Source organism: Psammomys obesus, unplaced genomic scaffold (genome assembly GCF_907164565.1).
Source record: "Psammomys obesus unplaced genomic scaffold, mPsaObe1.curated_primary_1811, whole genome shotgun sequence".
Classification (NCBI taxonomy): Eukaryota; Metazoa; Chordata; class Mammalia; order Rodentia; family Muridae; genus Psammomys; species Psammomys obesus.
Window position 1 is genome coordinate 4,271,025 of NW_026587556.1, and position 19,847 is coordinate 4,290,871.

Here is a 19,847-nt window from a genome sequence, read left to right on the forward strand (position 1 = left end):
CTCAGTGGGAAGTAATGGCTGTGGTTGTTAGTGAGTCAAAGCTGTGCTTGTGAATCCAAAAAAACAACAACAACAAAAGCTACCTGGATCACTGCAGACTTTCAGCTGTGACAACGCATGATCTCATTTCCCTCTGAATTGATAATCAAATAAGGTAAGTGATTTAGCATTCCTAGTGAGTGTTTGGAATGACCATGTACTTTTGGCAAACTGAACCATTTACAGCCAGGAAGAATTTAGTCAAACGTCATAGATAATAGAGTTTGCAGCTGCCTAGGCACAGTGGGTCTGGATTCCTACAGTAACAACTACAGGCTCGCACTGGGGGATGAGAGCCATCGCCTAAAGACAGTTTCTGTTTTTCAAACTGTAGCAGCATGTTGCTAGCCCGGGAGAGCATCCATCGGCTGAGTGGGCATTAGGCTCTGTCGCATACACTATGACCCATCCTTGTAGAGTAGGCAAAACTGCAAGACAAGCCAATCACTGCTGTGATTTCTGAGCATAAGTTTGCAGAAAGCAAACAAATAGATGATAAAGACCCTGAAGTTTAGCCTGGTAGAGTATCCAAAAACTGTTGTCAAAGTCTAGTGGTGAAATAAAAACTCAATAAAATGGCACCAGATCCTCTGAAAAACCAAACCAGCGGATGAAGTAATGTAAGAGAGTGGAGAGTCACCCTGGAGCCAGCTGGAGCTGAGACAAGGAATATGAATTCCTTTATCTGCTTTATGTGACGAGAAGCCGAACCAGAGCAAGGCAGAGTGGACTTCAGAGCAGCAGCTGCCAGCCTTGGACAAGGTGGACCAGTGATTAAGGTTGGTTGCTGGGGCTAAGAGTCAATGTATTAGCTTCTGTGTATGAACCGGTTTCTGAAATTCTTAATTTAGGTGGCAAAGCTAACACTGGTATGTACAAAAAAAAATTGTTTTAAAATGCAGAGTTCAGGCAATATTCACATTATCATTGTCCTAGTACAAGAGACTAGAATATAGGGTCCTATTCTGTAGTTTGGAGTCTGTATGTTAAATAGCACCCTTAGGTGATCTTGGTACAAGGTATCATCCAGACCAGATGTGAAGAAACAAAAGCAGTCTCCTCACTTTTTAATCAGAGCCCAACAGCAGTCCCTCAGAGAATTGTTCATCATTGTGGAAAATCTGGAATACAGGAAAATGAGTAAACATTGAATCTAGTCTATCATAATATTCAGATTTTTCAGGAAGGATAAACTACTGAGCTCAAGTGCATCCAATCTAAGAGAGGCTGAGAAGCAGAAGGAAGAATCCTGTCATTCTGTGGTGAGTCTGGATGTGGTCATTCTGGAGCTGGTGTAATCCAGATCCTGGGAATGCCCCTGTTGCTACAAATTTATTTAATTTTTTAATTGGTTCCTTTCACATGGAAAAAAATCACTAAAATCCACATCAATCAGTAAATATGATACTAGAACCCAAGTGAAATGTCTTGCTCTTGGCTTCATTTCAGAAAGGTGTACAAAACAGAAACCACCAGCTCCCGAGGTCAGGGGTAGCCTAAAGGCAGGTCCTCTTACCAGGAGCCAATGTACCACACACAACACTTGCTAGAAAGCTGACTTCTGTGGAGAATAGTCTTCTAGTGACCTGGTGGTTCAGGTATTCAGGCAAAGGACCAATACAGCCAGAGGGTGCAAGCTTTCAGCCACTAGTGAGCCATGAAAAGAACCACCTCTCAGTGCAGGTCTTCAGTTTTCTCCATCCCAATACAGCCAGTGGATGGAATGTTTGTTTGTGCCTCTTTAAAAGCCACAGGTTGGGAGTAAGTAAAGGTGAATGAAGCACTGAGGTTGACAGACTTAGACTCCTGTGAGGAAACTACAGGGTACCATCAAACTGTCGGAGCGTTAACATTACAAATAACCTCAGCAGACACTTCTCATCCAGGTCCCAAGCCGGGGTCTTCACATGTATGTCTTTCATGGAAGACTTAGAACAGTTCATCAACCAGGTCCATTTTAAAGGTCAGAACCTGAGGCTTGAAGAAAAGTGGAGCAGCCTGTCTGAGCCCAGACAGAAACAGGTAAAAACAGTCGTCAAACTTGTGATCTGCCCCAACTGTACTTGCTTAGGTACCATGCTATCTGTTTTCTACAGACTATGCCTCAAAATCAGCCATGAAATAAAACCAGTAAGACAAAATGCAATCAATTTGAACTAAGAAAGAAAATCAAAGAAATGTAAATACAGAAGCGAAGGGAAACAAAGGGCATTATAAAAAGAAAAATATTAGGAGTAAAAAAATATAATAAACCAGAAGAAACAAAACAAAAACCATTTAAAAACCCAAATGATGTTATTCATTTTATATTTATATATGAATATATTTTATGTGTTACAGTTATTTTATATATTAAATTAACTGAAATACTAAGTATTTTTTTTAAAGTGTTATCAGTTAAATAGAAAAGCAGGAGTCTCAAGCCAGGAAATAGATTACATTGTGAACTCTCGGCAGCTCAAAAGACTCACTCACACTCTCTCTCAAAGGGTCCCTGAGAACTTCTCAGCCAAATTGGTGGCATTTTAGTGGCTAAACCCTGGCAAACTCCAATTTTGCCATGATTACTACATTTCCAGCAGATTAGAGGCTTGACACAGTACTGCTCATTAGACAACACGCTTCAAAGATGCTTTAAAGAAAAATAGCTTCGTGCCAAAAGCTTCTGAAACACTGTGGTAGCCCCCTCTGTGATCCCATTGTTACTGTCTAGGGTCTTAATTAGGTTCATTTTCTCTGCCAGTTAAAGAATTAAAAGGCAAATTGGGTGCAACAGGTAGCAATGCAGCTGTGGCCGGGAAATCTCAGACACAGCAGACAGCAGCAGACAGATCAGCCGGTAAAGAAAGGCTTTTATTAGGGGCGAGGGAACACACACACACACACACACACACACACACACACACACACACACACACTGGCGAGCAGCAAAGTGCAAAATACAGAGCACACAGAGAACCCAGAGGCCTCTGCTTGAAGACTATTTTGTTATTTTAAGAGTCTTTGAAGGATTTTCTTAATTTAGGGATGGTCAGTTTTAAATAAGACAGATGGCTGATTGGCCCACAGCTTAATGTAAACATGTCCTGATCCTGTCTTGAGTTTTTGAGCCAGTAAATGAGTAGGGTCCCCTATTGGCAGGCAAAAGCACACAGGCAAAAGCTCACCATCTTTCTTACCTAGTTATGGCCCTTCTCCCTGTGTTTGCCTTTCAGGAAATCTGTCTAATTCCTAGACCCTCGCCGTCCCTGCGTCCTCCTGGAGGCAGTGTGTACATGCGATCTGTTTGCTTCGGGGACAGGGCGGTCCCTCTGAACAGTCTAGTGACCTTACCCAGAGGGAGCTTTACTACTCATGGACAGATACCACTGTGAAGTCCTGCAGAAAACAAACCCATTTCTCTTTGTTCAAACCACCTTATCTGTCCCTGGAAATCTTTCCTCTCATTATTTGCATTCTAAAGCAAATTTACAGAAAACATTGTCCTAAAAATGTTACTTAGGCTTCTCTCTCTCTCTCTCCTCTCTCTCTCTCTCTCTCTCTCTCTCTCTCTCTGTGTGTGTGTGTGTGTGTGTGTGTATGTATGTGTGTGTGTTGTGTGTGTATTCTATGAGGCCAGAACACAGTCCGCGTTGTTCAACTTAGTTAAAAACAAATGTTATATAGATTAGGAAGATAACAATTCTTTCACAGTGATAAATGGACCATGCAAGCAAGTACATATACAGTTGGGAAACTTAGGATTTTGTAATGGTGCCATGAGGACAAGAAATATTGAAGAGCATGATAAATGAACTTCCCCAAAATAACCCCCAACTGCTGCCTCTCAGAAGGAAAGATCCGAGGTGCTCCATGATTAATTTACTGTGAATGTGGGAACAGATATGCTTTCAGGAGCCAAAAGAACAAAACAAACACAAAACTTATGCTTCATTACGGAGCTATTTAATCATCATCACTGGTTACACCGTTGAGCACATTTGGCAAGAAGGAAATGATGTCTTTACCCTGCTTTCTAATAGTCCCAGCCCCACCAGGTTAATGCCAATCTTAACAGCAACAATTCTGACTACACAAAAAGCAACATATTTGTCTCAAAGTTGGAGGCTCATTATTTTGACTCTTTAGCTAAAGAAAAACCAAATATATTTATTGTGTATTCTTACAGGAATGATGCAAGTATTGCTCTCTAGAGGTGGGTAAAGGAAATCCCCCACCGTAAAAACCTGGGCCATAAAAAAGGGTCAAGCTTCAGGAAACCTGCCACCCAAGGGATTCTGGAAAGCAGCCAGCCACTGTCACACGCCCTAGAGGAGCCCAGAGGTGGCAGAACCACGGAGCAATCTGACTTATCTCCCACCTTGCAGTTGTGAAAAGCATCTCATTCATGCTCTCCCCATCCATATGTGTGACTACAAAATCCATCTCAGACCCCACACTCTGTGTTCTCCCGTATCTGGGATACTAAACTTCAGGGTTTGAGGTGCCAGCCTCTCACTCTGATGAAACTCTGCTCTTGTCATTTTGAAGTCCAACTGATTTGATTCTTTGATTTTCCTCCACTGACTTATTTTTTGACATTTGTGCTGAAACCCAGGAAACCCTCTAGGTTCAGCTCAGGTGGAACCTTTCCTCAACCAGGTGCTTTCTCCATATTCCCTTTTTCATCATTTTTTAAAATTAATTAATTAACTTTACTCTAAGAGCTGCTCCACCCTCCATGGCTTTCTGGTAGTCAGTTGTGACCTGAAAACCTAATTTAATTAGGGGTCATGGTTTCTAGCAGCCTTGTGACCACGTGAGTGGAGCAGGGTTTTGTTTTGTTTTGGTCTCAGCTCCTTATTGGCAGAGGAGAAAATTCACTCTTTTTCTTGTCTTCTAACTCAACCCCTCACACTTGAGAGGTCCATATTTGCAGTTTTAGGAGACATACACAATTCTGGGCATTCTTCCTAAGCAGACAAAGGATATCCAATAGTGCCCAGAGACTTTGACTTCAGTTCAGACCCTGGGGATCTTTCATTCTTAAGAATCCCTCATTTCTTAAGGTCCCTCAGAGAGGTCTGAAGAACTCTCAGATCTTTATTCTGGTGATATTTCCAAACTGAAGGAAGTACCAGGTAGGAAACTAGAACTGGCCTATTCAACCTACAGTAAAAATGATAGCTTCTCTATTTCTCTAGAACATTTGGGCCACAAGCTGGACCTTGATAAGTGCCCAATATATCCTCGATAACCCAAATAGCTGGCCTGAATTTGGCATCCTCAAACCTGTCAGCTATAGAAGGGCAACAAAATACTTCCAGTGGAACAGTAAATGGCCAGAGGTTCCCCAACTTCAAGTCTCATTTTAATCTCTACTCATGCCCTTCCCTTTATTTCTCTGTTTTGGCATATCAGGTTTTATTAGCTTAACTTTTAGACCCAATCCCTTGGGAATCTCTCTCAGATTTGGATCGGGCCAGTTAGCTCCCACCCTATCAAACTTTTCTCTCAGTCTGTCTCTCTCCACATACCTTCCCTTTCCACGGGAGCCTGTCTCCACACTGTTACCTCTGTCCTCCTGATCCCTAAAGCTTACCCTCTCTATGTTTCAAACTATTGGCCTATGGATCTATTTTTCTTTGATATAAAAGGTCCAGCTGAGAGCATTCTTATCTCTGGAGGCTTTCCAAAGCATACCCAAGCTACATCTCTTCAGGGCACACCTAACTGCATCTGACATCCAATAGATTTCTTTACACATTGCAGACTTGAAAAGCGAAGATTCAGGGAACTCCTTAAACATCTTTGCCACTGCACAGAAGAATTACAGGAGATTTTAAAAACTGCTGTGTGGAGACCAGTGTTTGCTGAACTCTTTCTGCCTTGTGACAGTGGGAAGGTGAAAACCTGGGATCTGCAGAGGACACTATCCTTGCTGGAAGCATTCTATGATAAAAGTTCACACACCACTAGGAGTTTACTCTGAAAACCCAAGGCAAGGGCTATTTAATAAATTTTGAGGTGATAAAGTTGATTGAGTTCTGGGAAGTCATGGATATTAAGAAGCATATTTATGAAGACTCTGATGAACTCTTAAAGATGAATGTATTAGTGGCTGAAAAACTTGCTGGAAATTTCCAAGAAAAGGAAGATCAAAATCTCCCACAGCAGCACAGAGAGGGAGACCATTGCAGACCAGAGCAAGCATTGGATTAAGCAACTGAGTCACCAAGTCCCACACAAGTCTCAGAACAGCGAGCTGGCAGAGAGAACAGACACCCTACAGAGGCTCACTTACAGGACAAGGACAGGGCAAAGGGTCCTACAGATCATTCGATTCAGGACAAGGATCACTCAGGAGGTCATGGACAGAGCCAAGATAACACAGAGAGTCAGTTGCAGAGCAAGGGTCTCACAGAAGCTCGCCAGCAGAACAAGAGTAGCTGACACCACAAAGCCCAAACAGAGAATCAGTGTCAGATAAGAACCACACAGAGGGTCAACCACAGGGGAAGGATCACAGAGAGGCTCAGTTCTAGAACATGGGAAATGAAGAGCAATAGCTGGACAACACAGAAGGTCATCTGTACATCCTGGGTCTCGTCGGGGTTCAGAAACAGGATGGGTCAGAGGATCAGTGATAGATCAAGGACAGCACAAAACATCCAGAGGTCAGCAAAGGGTCAGCAGGTAGCAAAATGTCAGTTTCAGAATATGGACCACATAAAGAGTCCATAACAGAAGAACCCCACTATGAGTCAGAATATGGACCACAGACAGACACCATTCTAGAAGAGCAGGGTACGAGCTCAGCTTCACAATTACAAGAGAGTGGTGCTGTAAAAGAAAGGTAAACCTCAAAGTTCGATAAAATGAAATCTCAAAAAGAAAAGACTTTGCCCATCATCAATGAAGAGCAAGCTACCATGGATTCTGAGCAGCATGAGGAAGTTTCCACATACAGCCAAAAAAGATCATTCACCAGGTAAGCAGCAAAAAAAAAAAAAAAGACCACCTTTCAGGAGCTTCTGAATATGATCCTCAGAAAGCCAAAACCTGTGAACCCAAGCCCCAATATATAGAAGGAAAATCATGGTTAGATTAATAATTTTTGGGGGTGGGAGGGAGTTGTTAAGACAGGGTTCTGGACTTGCTTTGTAGTCCAGGATGCCCTCAAACTCAACAGTGATCTTCCTCCCTCTGCTTTCCTGAATTCTGGGATTACAGGCCACTGGGCCCCAACTGGTCAGGTGAATTTTTGATTTGTGACTGAAAGATGAAGCACATCAGATCTGAAGATGAGGAACAGGCCTAATTAATCTATGGTTACGCCAGATTCACAGACCTAAATGCGATTGTTAGGAATAATCAGACTTACAAGGAAATAAAGGGGAGAAGCTTCGCTCAGTTTGCTGCAGTTTGTGCAACTCCAGAGACATTTCTTGGTGAAGACACCCCCTTAAGTGTGAGCCATAGCCCAACCTCCTTTTTTCAGAAGAGCTTTTCTAAAACAAAACAAGAGAAAATGAGAGCCTTAGAACAGGCTAGACAAAAGTGCTTTCTGAGTCTGATGGGGGATTCCCCTAGAAGCCCTTTCAGAAGTGTGACAATGATGGCTCGGGTGTGCTGTATCTGAATGAAGATACAATGAAGATCTGATGATCTCTTGTACACCTATAAGGAGGCAATGGAAAGAGAATCTATGAAGAATGCTAAACTGCACATCCAATTTCCAAAGCCACGTCCTGGTCATGAAGGTCTTCAAAACAATTTCAGAGGCAATTAGTGGTATCTGAACTCAGCGTCAGTGAAGACCAAGTTCTGCAAAGTGCTGTGGAATTCCTGATGAAGTCTTTAGAGAGGAGCCATACCGTGGGTCTGAGGAATTGTGTAAGACAGAAATGGCTACATCAGATTCACTTGCAGAGACAAGTGAAGTGTCACTGGAGCCAGTGCATACTGAGACCTTTAGGGATCTCACCCAGGATGCTAAGGCTCATGGAAACAAGATCAGTGCTTACATTTCCCTGTTAGAGGAAAACCTACTCCTGCCTGTCAGTGGGAATGTTCTTTTGAGGAATGTGTCTGTACCCTAGATGATGTTCCATTTGTACTGAGCAAAGTGCTCCACAGGGACATGAAGGGACTCAGCTTTACAGTGGATGAAGGCAGGCCAATCCTTGTCCTCCAAGTTCAACATCATGAAAACATTTTCTTCTGGAACAACTCCCAAAGTAAGAATGAACATAATGGGTCATTCCTGGCTCTGCTTCCTCAGGATGCATATATGAGGATTTTTGGGGTCCTTGCAGTTGACATTCTTCAAGATCCTCACAAAATAAACATCTTCGTAACTCAAGAGATCAGATTCTATCAGGATGTTGCCAGTGCCTTCAGCAGGCCTATCCCTGTGCTCACAGCAGGGAACACATCCTGAGCATTGGGATAACTGGCATCAGGTGGCTCTTCATTATCACATCTGGCACTTCCACCATCACTATATGCTTTATTGAACCTAGCTCAGAACAGGTAGGCAAAGCAGGGGCAGGTTACACCTTTTCCATATTATACAATTATTAAATACTAATGTTTTTGTTTAAAAAAAAAAGTCCAATTGACATCAGGGACCTCTTCCATCCTGAGGGAATCTCTATATCTTGCTAAGAACAATTAAACGGTCGTGGTCTGCATGATTACTGATATTTTTTAATTAGTTCAGGCATGCCACAATGAAATCTTATCTTCTGTGGACTAAATAGGGGCTGCTAGAGCAAAAGCTGAGGCGGGTGGAGCAGAGCAGCTGCTAGGCTTAGGTAATATTGTGGAATTGTCCTGTGCTGTTCAAACTCACTGGGCAGCTGGCTCTGGAGACGAAACTTGCCCCTCCCACTTCAGACTCAAATATGCTTGCTTCAGTGTCTCAGGCTTTCAGTGTCTCAGGCTTGTTTCAGTGTCTCAGTGTTTCAGTAGCTCAGGCTGCCTCCCTGACTCTGTGACAAGGCAAAGGAGAAACACATAATAGCCCAGGAACAAAAAGCACTGTACTTTAGGGACAGCTAACAGGTAAACTATATCCAGCAGAGGTTACTATTATTATTTATCTCATGATATAGAGATATTTATAGTCAAAGCAGCCAATGAGATGACCATCCTTAAGGAGAGCAGAAAAAGCTCTCTACCTAGAATTCACCCAACCAGTCATGCCAAAATAATAGTTCTGACAGGGCTTCCCTAGAGGATTCCTGCTTTGTATCTGCTACATATACTCATTCAAAGCCAAGAGCATGGTTATTGAAGATAGTTCCATGCATAATATAAAGAATTGTTTATATTAGAATGTTGTGTTTTCTGTAAGGTTTACCTGGAAATTTACAAAGCCTCTTAGTTTTCAATATACACACAAGTAATGTTAATTAATTACATTATCATGTAGTTTGGGTTCAGTCTTCTTTTACTAACATGTTATCTCCCAGCACTGTCTCGTAGGGCAAACTTAGGAAATACTGGCTGTGGAGGCTTTAAAAGGTCATGGCAGCTGGACTTGTTGAGTGCGGGTGTTCCTTCATAGGAAGCAGTAAGCAGGGTCACTGGACTATCCTCCTGGGGTAAATGTGACTGTTAACCAGTGATTTGACAAGAAGTCACGAACCTATGAAATAATTTCTGAATCTGAGCATATTATAATCCATTTGTAATGGCAATATTGTTTTTAAAAAGTATCAGGAACATATGAAAATGGATTTCAGCTAGATCTTTGGAAGAGGGTAAAATTTAAATTGATTACATACACAGAAAGCATTACAGGAAAAAAGACAACCATAAAATCCAAGTACGGATGCTTTGTGCTGGACACATTTTGATGAGATAATCATCCTTACAGATGGTTGGTAAGAGGTGGTGGAAGGAGAAGGGTGGCTCTGGGGGCTCATTCCCAGTGTGTGAACCTTGTGTCACAGGTTGGAGGACGCAGGTAGAAATCCTTTGGCAAATAGAAAAACTAAAGTGCTCTGTGTAAGAAAAAAGATGGAACCAGAACTTGAATGTAGGGAAAAGGGCCCACAGGTAAGGTCAGAAACACTGCTTCAGCGATTCTTGTCATTGATCTAGCAGAAGTGCTGGCGTTCTAACACATCCCCTGTGCCTCTCAATCTAACTTATAACACTGTCGAAATAATGAACTCCAAAGAAATGTGAACCTCTCTAGGACTCTCATGCTGGGAGAAGGAAAAGTTCCCAGCTAGAGGGAAAATATCTTGTCCAAAGACCTCATGGGATGAAATTGAAGCCCGTGAGACCGAGACAATGGTGGGCATGACCACACCTTTCTTGGGACCATGTGGATGAGCATATCTTTGGCTCTTCATTCAAACTTTGATCTCACTTTAAGACTCTAAATATGATCTTGAGGGGTTTGCTAGATCTCCTTGTCCCCTTTTCCCGTGTGGTCACATTAAATAAATCTCCCTTTTCTGCTTTCCACTATTATTCTGGCCCTTTTGTTGGCTTATTGAGGACAGGGACGGCCAAACCTGATTGGGTCACAGGTTGTGATCCCTAACATTCTGACATTAACTTCTAAATCTTGAGCAAAGAATGAGACCAATGACAACTGGAAGTTTGGGAAGTGTAATTCTGGAGCAACTTCATGGGTATTTGTTATCTTCTGTGTGGAGGCTGCCTAACTCCATCATGTTTACTTGCACACAAGTTTTCAGAAATGTAAGATTTAGACTATAATTACCAGGAAAAGCTGTAAATTTGGTTTCAGACACAAAGTTGAGACGATAAGAAATTTTTTGCATGAAACATCTTGTAGTCTCAGTAAGTCACTGCTAAATCAAGAAAATCCTGGGCAGGAGGATATCACTCAGTTGTAATGTTCCCACTGACACGGGAAATGTAGAGCCATATCTTGCAGATCTACGAGAAGAGGGTTTTTTTTTTTTTTAGCACCTTGTGGAAACATTGGATAGCAAACCTCCAGTGTGCTGAGTAACTCTTAAAGAATACAGAGTTGGAAGCTGCCATCTGTAGGGCACACGTATTTCAGATGAACAGCCAAGACAAGGGTCATTCATTATTAGAAAGTGGTTATCACTCCCACATAGCCTGCCTGTTCTCCCCAACTCTCCTTCCTGTAACCTCTTACCACACCTGGAGGTTGGGGGGGGGCGGAGTTGCAAGAGCCTCTTAAGCCCAACCCATCTTGGGAAGGAATACCAGGCAAGGATGTTCTCTGCTCTGAGACTAGACTCAACCTCCCTTTAGAACGGAGAATGGAAGAGTCCCACAAGTCTATCATCCTCTCATTACTAGTTGTAAAAACTCCCGTCCCAGTGAACACAGAGCCACATACAACCGTGTGAAGATTCCTATTGAAAACAAATTAGTTTCTTTTCCATTGCTGTGATAAAACACGGTGATGGAGGCAATGCAACTCATAAAAGAGTTTAATTGGGCTTATGATTCCAAAGGGTTAGACTTCACGATGGTGAGATGAAGACATGGCAACAGGTGGCTGGAGCAGCAGCTGGGAGCTCATGTCCCAGGCCACAAGGAGAAGACAAAGAACACACAGGGAACCGCAGGAGTCTTTTGAAGCCCACTCCCAGTGACACACCTCCTCCAACAAGGCCACACCTCTTAATCCTTCCCAAACAGTTCCACCAACTGGGACCAATTATTTGAACATAGGAATCTATGGGGTTCTTTCTCCTTCAAACCATTACATACCAAAAAAAAAAATAATAATAATAATAAATGAGTGGCTGCTTCTTGACATCACTCCCCATCCCCTCATCAACATCAGGGCTCTCTAGTACTGGCAAAGTCACAGGGAGACTAGAAATATGTACCTCTTGTCACCTGGTCAACATCAACCTGGCTTTACTGTTCGGAGTGAAAGGTGAAAAAGGGATATGCCATCACCAGCAGTCAAATAGGAGTACAAATATAAGGATTTGGAAGAATGCAGTTTGAAAAGAATCTAGGGCAAATGTTTTTTTTTTTTTAAATCTTATAAATTATACTTGTGTGTCTTGAATAAAATATCATAGATACACAAATGTGAAAGCAGGTTTTTTAAAAAATGAAGTGAAAATTAACTTAGAGCTGTAGGAAAGAGAACTAAAAAAAAAATGATGCATAAAAAGGCAACTACTGAAAACTCTACCTTTGTTATTCGAGAAGGTTTTTGAGGCTCCAAGCAAAATCCCAGTGTTTGCCTAGACAAGGGAGGTACTTATTTTTCTTTCACCTTTAGAACAGATCTGAGCTGATATGGCAACCACATGATGCCAAAAGAATGCAAAATGCCTCAGATTACAAAATGGCTCTTAGCTTTCTAGTCACCACAAGATTCTATATCTAAAATGGTGGAAGAGTAAAGAGGTCTACAGCTTGCCAGATGAGTCAGCTCCCTTAAAGAGCTTCCTCAGAAGCACCACCTACTGATTCCCAAATATATCTCTGAAGATTTCAGTATGTCATATGACTATATCTACTTAAGAGGAAGACTGGGAAACAATACTTTTAAAGTGAAAATATTACTAAATGAAGGCAGGGTAGTTATTGGGGGTGAGGGGAGTAGGGGAAGAAAGGAAAACACAATAAAATCCTCGGATAAATATAATAAAGGTACAGAATTGACACACTAAACATGTTAGGGAAGCACTTTACTGTGGTGAAAATGGGAATTCAAAGGAGTTATTCATGTCCAGATAAGGGGAATAACAACGACAAAAAGCCTAGATGCTTCGGCATAATATTTAAAATCCTTAAAAACAGTCTGGAACTATTAAAGGAACAAACCCTGTAAATTTATGTTGTCCTTAGGCTAACCCATGGTCAGCAAAGGAAGACTAATAACTATGAAAAGTTGGAGAGAAAACTGTGCAACAAAATAACAATTGCAGTCAAAATATTATTTATGAAAAAAAAATCCCCAACCTATTGAATAATCACCATTTAAAGTCTGTAGAAAAAGAATTTTTCTCTGGTTTTTGTGTATATGTGTTAGTATTTGTCTAAAGATGTATATACATATATATGTGTGTATATATATTATACATATATATATATATACATACAATGTATATATATTGTACATACAAAATCTTATTTTGATTTGTGACCCAGGAATCCCTTGGTCAAATTTATCTTTAGAAGCTTGAAACATCCATCATGTTTATTATATGCATCAAGAAAGTAAAATAATATATACGTGTGTATACATATATATTTTTTCCCCTCTTTCTTGGGAAAGAGAGGAAAAAACTTTCTGATTTCACTATTTTCCCCAAAGATGTCACATCATGACCTAAAGATAAGCTTTTAACAAAGATACATTGTACTTCATTATAACAAAATGATGAAAAATATTTGCAAAGTTTATTTGAGAGATAGTGCCTTACTGTTGAAAATAACATTTATATCATTGACTGTGGGTTAGTTCAGCTAGTGCCAAACTAGCACACATGTTATGAGAGTAACCAATCACTTTCTGCTTACCTTTAAGGCCCATTCCATGAGATAAAACTCAAACTTGACATTGCTAAAGTAGCCAAGGACCTGAGACTAGATAGGTCATGGGCCTAGAAGAAAAAATATTACTACTATTCTGCTAAAGGACATAGCCGTAAAATGACTCTTAATAACATACTGCTATCCCACTGATCAGGAGCTCACTCAGCCCACATCACAGAAGCTTCTTCTTGACTATATTAGAATTAATAGATAGATTCCCCAATGGACAATGCAGAGAGTGAGAAACTTTGGAGCACTCAGTCCTAAATGAGATGTTTTCAAAGTCCATTCCTCATGACTCAGGGATCTCTGTGGGAGAGGAAGTGGAAGGATTATAATAGCCAGAGATGATGCTTCACTCAAGGTCTTTCAGACAAAATAGGACTGATGAAAATATGAACTCACTATACTGTTACAGCATATAAAAGGCCTGTACAGGTTCAGGCCATATGGGATCCCAGCGTTGAGAAGGGTAAGCAGACATGCTCTCCCACCCCTAATCAAGAAGCTAACTGTAAATGATACCCACTGACAAAGAGATGGTCAGTTTTCTTCAATGGATTCTTCCTGGATATATCAAGCACACTTGTTGGTATAACGTTCTTGTGGAATGTATACAATGTACCCTTGTTCATTCAAATGCTGATTTCTCTACCCCACTGTCTGGTTTCCATCTGGACATTGCATTGTGATGTTTATTCTAAGCATCACCTGTCTCAAGTTTGTGTAAACATGCCACCATTTGTTCTCTATATTTTCAATTTAAAAAACCAGCCAATGGTGAGCAATGGAGAGAATAGGGTTGGGATATCCTGGTCCAGAGGGGAGGAGAAGGAAGAGAGTGGGAGGAGTCGGAATCAGAGTCAGAGAGGACTTAGAACCTCAAGGAGAGATCACCCGGACCTAAGATATGACTATAAGCGAGTATAATGTGGGAAATCTGAATGGGCGGAAACTATGCAGGCCTGCAGGCTTAGGATGAAGTAACTATTGCCCAGCATTGTGCTCTGGGTTAATTAAATAAATCCTAGTCTCCGTGTGGTGATTTGGGTATACAGCTGGTTTAGGAAAACCACTGTGTAACTAAAAGATAAATCAATATTAAACTTTAATAATCAACAACACACACTTCAAGGTAGCCTGCATTCCCAGGAGTAGCTGAACAACACTAAAGGAGCTCAGAGGTATTTTTGTGGACTATGTTTCAATTTGCTTTGTTTTAGGGTCTATGTGTATGTGTGTGTGTGTGTGTGTGTGTGTGTGTGTGTGTGTGTGTCTTATTGGGCTTTGTTTTTGTTTCCATTTTGTATTTCTTGGGTTAATTTTTAGAGAGAGAGAGAATAAAGTTGAGTGGGTGAACAGGTGGGGAGAATCTGGGTATAATTGGGGGAGCAGAAAACATGATTAACACATATTGTATGATTTTTTTAAACAAAATTGTTCTAGCCTGCTAGTGATACTTGTTATTGTTTGATGTTTTCATGTATTTTTTGAGAATTCAGTACAGTATCTATTTTTTACTATTTTTCCCATGCCCCAACTACTCCCATATTGTTCCCCTGACCATTAAAGACAATAACATTGACCATAAAATCTCCAGCTGAAATGGAAACGAGATGCTGTTGATGCCAAGTGGTTCTGACCTTCCAATCTGAAAGAAGCAGAGACCAGGCAGGCTGTCTAGATGAAATAAAGACCAGCTGAGCCCACTAGAAAGGGTATTTGCTAGCCTGCTCGGTTGCCTTCAGGCTGTACAGTTTGCCCTGGGTTTTCCAGCTTTTGTGAACTATCACCCATGCGGTGTGGGCTTTGATGATGCAGCTGCTCCCATGTTCCTGTAAGAAACCCCGGGAAAATGCATTGCTTCACCAGCCTGGAGTTTGGTGTGTCTGTACTTGGGTCTGCTGTGGGCTCCCTTTCTGATCTGAGTAGATGTGCGTTGAATCTGCCAGGAAAAAGTCTTGCTGCACAATGGATTGTCTGTGGCTATCGGAGGAGCACTGTCAGCTCAAGTTAGATAACTTTATTTAAACCACATATGTAGCATTAAGTCGTATTAAGTAGATTTTCAGACGTCCTTTGTGTTATATTTCCCTTCTTTCCCCATCTCTACCTGTATGAAACGTCACTCTCTGTTTTTCCCATTTTTCCTTTCAACGCCGAGGTGAACACAGAATAGCTATATGGAGGGCGTCAGAAAGCTCTAGATAAATGGTTTAGGCTCTGGGCCCAGAACTTTCCAACCTCTCCAAACCACTGACGCTCCATCGGTTAATCAGCTTTTGCAACACGGCTCGCAACAGCTTCTGCAGACACAGCTTTTTTCCTCATAGCTCTCATCCCTAGTCCAGAACCTGTCCCAGTCTGTGCTTTGCAGGGGGCACATGTTATTTTTAAGTGGTATAATGTCCCATGCAGCTAGGAAGGCGCATTCCTAGAATTGGATATAGACAAGGCTGGGTAATAGTGAACACAGCAGTTCTTAGGAGAAAGGAATTGGTGGTTCAGCCATTAAGAAAAACCTCCTGCATTGTATCAAACTTGTTAGCATAATGATTCTGATCCAGCTTTTTTTTTTCTCATCAGTTCTATCTGATACAACATGTAAATGTGACATATAATAGGATTGTTATACTTAAGATAATCATGAACACTATTTAGTCTGAAGGTAACAGATGAAAGAAATATGCATTTTAAACAACCAACATCGACATATTTTTAATAAAGTTAGTTTAACTCTACATTCTCCCTGTATTTATACATGTATTTGTACCATCTGAACTATCCTATTTATACTTAGAATATTTAAATAAATCTATTGTCTTTTAAATTTAGTTTTTTCTTTTGTCCATTTGGAACTTAATAGTTATTTATGTGGAGTGGCTAGCCATAAATGTAGAAAAGACTGATTTTTCAATATTTAAATTATGATAGCTCTTCTCTATGATTGAGGACCTGATCTGTTTTATTATATATATACATATATATATAAATTAATATATAATTTATATTATTTATTATACAAGTAATAGGATATATTAACAAATTATATCAATCACATATTATATAAATTATGGTTATATAGAAGTAATAAATAAATTAATAATTATTTATTTATTTAAATCTGGCTGATTTTTGTTACAGTAAGTGGAAAGTCACATTCTAGAACAAATTTGATAACAACATACTATTCTTTTAAAACTCTTTTAAGACAAGATTTTCTTTTTAATGGACCAAATAGTAATAGCAATGATAGAAACAAGAGATCAAACTTGTTAAAAATCAGAATTTTATAACCTTGTAGGCATAACCAAATCTTACTTTTCATTTTAATGGTCAAAAATAGAAGTGGACCAGAAGGGATCGTTGCAGTACTCATTCCTTTTACAGAAACATACAGACATTAACGGTGTAAGTCCCATCTAACTGTACAAAAGGACACCGTAGACGCTTATTTAACCAAGAGACAGTGCTTAGGTATAAAACATCATGAATGTTGCTGATAGTGTGTACTGATGATTTTTGTATAATTTAAACAGAAGATTCCACCAAATCTTTGGGTACCTCTAGGAAGGGTAAAGGGAGTTAAGTTACTTTGTTTGTTTGTTACACATAAGCATACTATAGGGTTATTTACGGTGTGAGATTTGTTGTATCTTCATAGTAATAAAAATGGCTAGACCAGGTTTATATTGTATATGTGTATATATATATATTTATATATATATTATAGAAATATAATATAGTATATATGTTTTTAATAAGAAAAAAGTTTGTTTTCTTTGGTTGTAAGAAATTAGATTTAAAATACAGATACTTCAAATTGTCTTTTGGAAGATTTAAAGTAAATTTTAAAAGTAAAAATTTAATGTAAATCAATTTAAAAACTAGAGTTTTTTGGTTTTTTTTTTTTTTAGAAATGAGGTATCTAAAGCAAAGTAAAATGTCTGACATTATTTTTACTGTATTCCTTTTAAGCCACCTGTCTACCTTTGTAATAAGTATGTAAATCATTTTTTAAATAATTTATTTAATTTTGTTTTATGTGCATTGGTTTGAGGGTGTCAGACCACCTTGAACTGGAGTTACAGACAGTTGTGAGCTGCCATGTGGGTGCTGGGAGTTGAATCTGATTCCTTTGGAAGAGCAGACAGTGCTCTTAACCACTGAGCCATCTTTCTAGCCTTGTATGTAAGTCATTTAACAAGAATTGTACCTAAACTATTTTAAACTAAAAATACAGAAATTGGTAAATGCCCCAGTCATATTATAATAATATAAGAATTTAAGATTATCTGTAAATTTTAAAATGATCTTATAAGTCTTGAAGGTTTGTTTTATTTTTGTTGTTGTTGTTTCTTTGTTTTTGTTTGTTTGTTTTTATGACCATGGGGGAAGGTGTTTAGAGGCTTGACTGAAAAAATTGGAAAGTTTGTTCATTCATTTGTTTGTTTTCAAAGAGGTAAGGGTGGTCAAAATATCCTTAAAATCCTTACAATGTAAATTAAGTATATATATATATGTGTGTGTGTGTGTACATATATGTACAGAGCACATCTAAAAGCACAGGGAGAAGTCAGCCTCTTGGCCTGTGCAACAAAAAGTTTGGCATCGCAAAGGAGGGTAATTATCCAGTACAAAAAATTTCACTGTGGAGCAGAAGGAATCATCTTTTCTAATTAATTATATTCTCAGGTAATACAGCCCATGTTATAGAAGCAGAATCGAGAAGGCTCAGAGCTGTATTCCAGTAACTGAAACACTGGGCAGGTGGTCACCTCTCAGTCTGTTGGGGCACTTGGAGTTGGGACGTTTCCCTTACATTTTTTAGTTTTGTGAGGAGCCAAGAGGAACCGGGACAATTTAATAACTTCAGTTTATATGTGCACTTACTTACAAGCTGATCTAGTACCAAGTAAATTATATAAAACAACACAGGGAGACAGGGCACACATATACAATCAATCATACATGCATGAATTTTCTAAACCAAGGTTTTAATGTTTAATAATATTATTGTTATTATTAATGTTTTGTTGTTATTATTAATATTATTCATGTTATTATTTGAAGAATGTCTTCTGTAGTCCTCATTGTGAAGGGGTACAGTAACACAAAGATCTTTAGTAAACATACCTATTCATTATTTTACACATGGTCTACCTTTAATAAAAACTTTACATTTAACATTTTAATATTATGAAAATATGGAAAAGAAACTATGGTTTTTATGTTACCCATGACTATTATCCAAGTGTGAAATAAATTTTTAATTGGCATTTTAATTCAGAACCTCTTTTTGAAGGAAAATCTTATCAAAATCTATGAATATCACTTTAAGCTTTATAGCTTAATATGAAATATTTATCTTCTGACTCTAATGAGCATTGTTTTATATTAACAGTAAATGCTTTTGAGTTTTATGAAATAATTGATAGACACAAAGATATTATTTCATAAAGTTTTAAGATGTTCTGAGTACCTGAATTTATGAAATGGCATATATATTTCTCAGGCCTTTTAATGCGTTACCAAAATATTTATATTTGTAAATACACACATGTGCATTTTAATTAGGCATGCTATAAATAATGTTTTAGCACACAATAAAAATAAATTAAAAGAAACCGTTACGGTCACGGTTTATTAAAGTTTCTTTTGACACAACTCATTAAAAGTTATCACAAACACACATGACACAATTACATGCAATCTAGGTGCACCTAGTTTTAAAAAAATAGAAAGTTTATTTAAGTTGTTTTATTATTTTATGTGTACCTGTGTTTTGTTGTCCTACCACATAAATGCAGTGCTAATGGAGGCCAGAATAGGGCATCGGGTTCCCTGGAACTAGAGTTTCAGATGATTTTGAGCCATTATGTGGGTGCTGGAAATCAAACCCAGGTCCTCTGGAAGAGCTGCCAATGCTGTTAGCCAAGGAGCCATCTTCTCAACTTCTGCTTTTTTTTTTTTAATCTTCCAGAAAGTAAAAACATACAAAGTTTTAAATTTATTTATTTTAACCTTAAAAATTACAGAAGTCAGCCTCTTCTTCAGAACTTTACAGGGAAAGGAACAGCAGACCTCCCTTTGTCTAAGCTATCACCCTCATCGAATGCAGAGGAGACAGGACAGAAAGCAAATAAAGCCAAATTATCTGTGTTTAAGCCTCCCCATTTTCCCCAAACACTTGTACGTTGAAAGTTTGTAAGTGTCACATATAAAGTCACCTAGGATACCAGATGGTAATTTATTTCTAAATACTTCCTCCTTTCTGAAACGTTAGCCCTGCTCCCTCC

General features: G+C 39.3%; 1 protein-coding gene and 1 pseudogene across 1 annotated transcript in view; one reads left to right on the plus strand and one right to left on the minus strand.

Moving 5' to 3' along the window:
* The window catches only part of Hecw1 (HECT, C2 and WW domain containing E3 ubiquitin protein ligase 1), a 295,620-nt gene that overhangs the window by 268,561 nt on the left and 7,212 nt on the right, over positions 1-19,847 (minus strand). The window lies entirely within an intron of this gene.
* The window catches only part of LOC129674049 (EF-hand calcium-binding domain-containing protein 5-like), a 55,865-nt pseudogene continuing 40,829 nt past the window's right edge, over positions 4,812-19,847 (plus strand).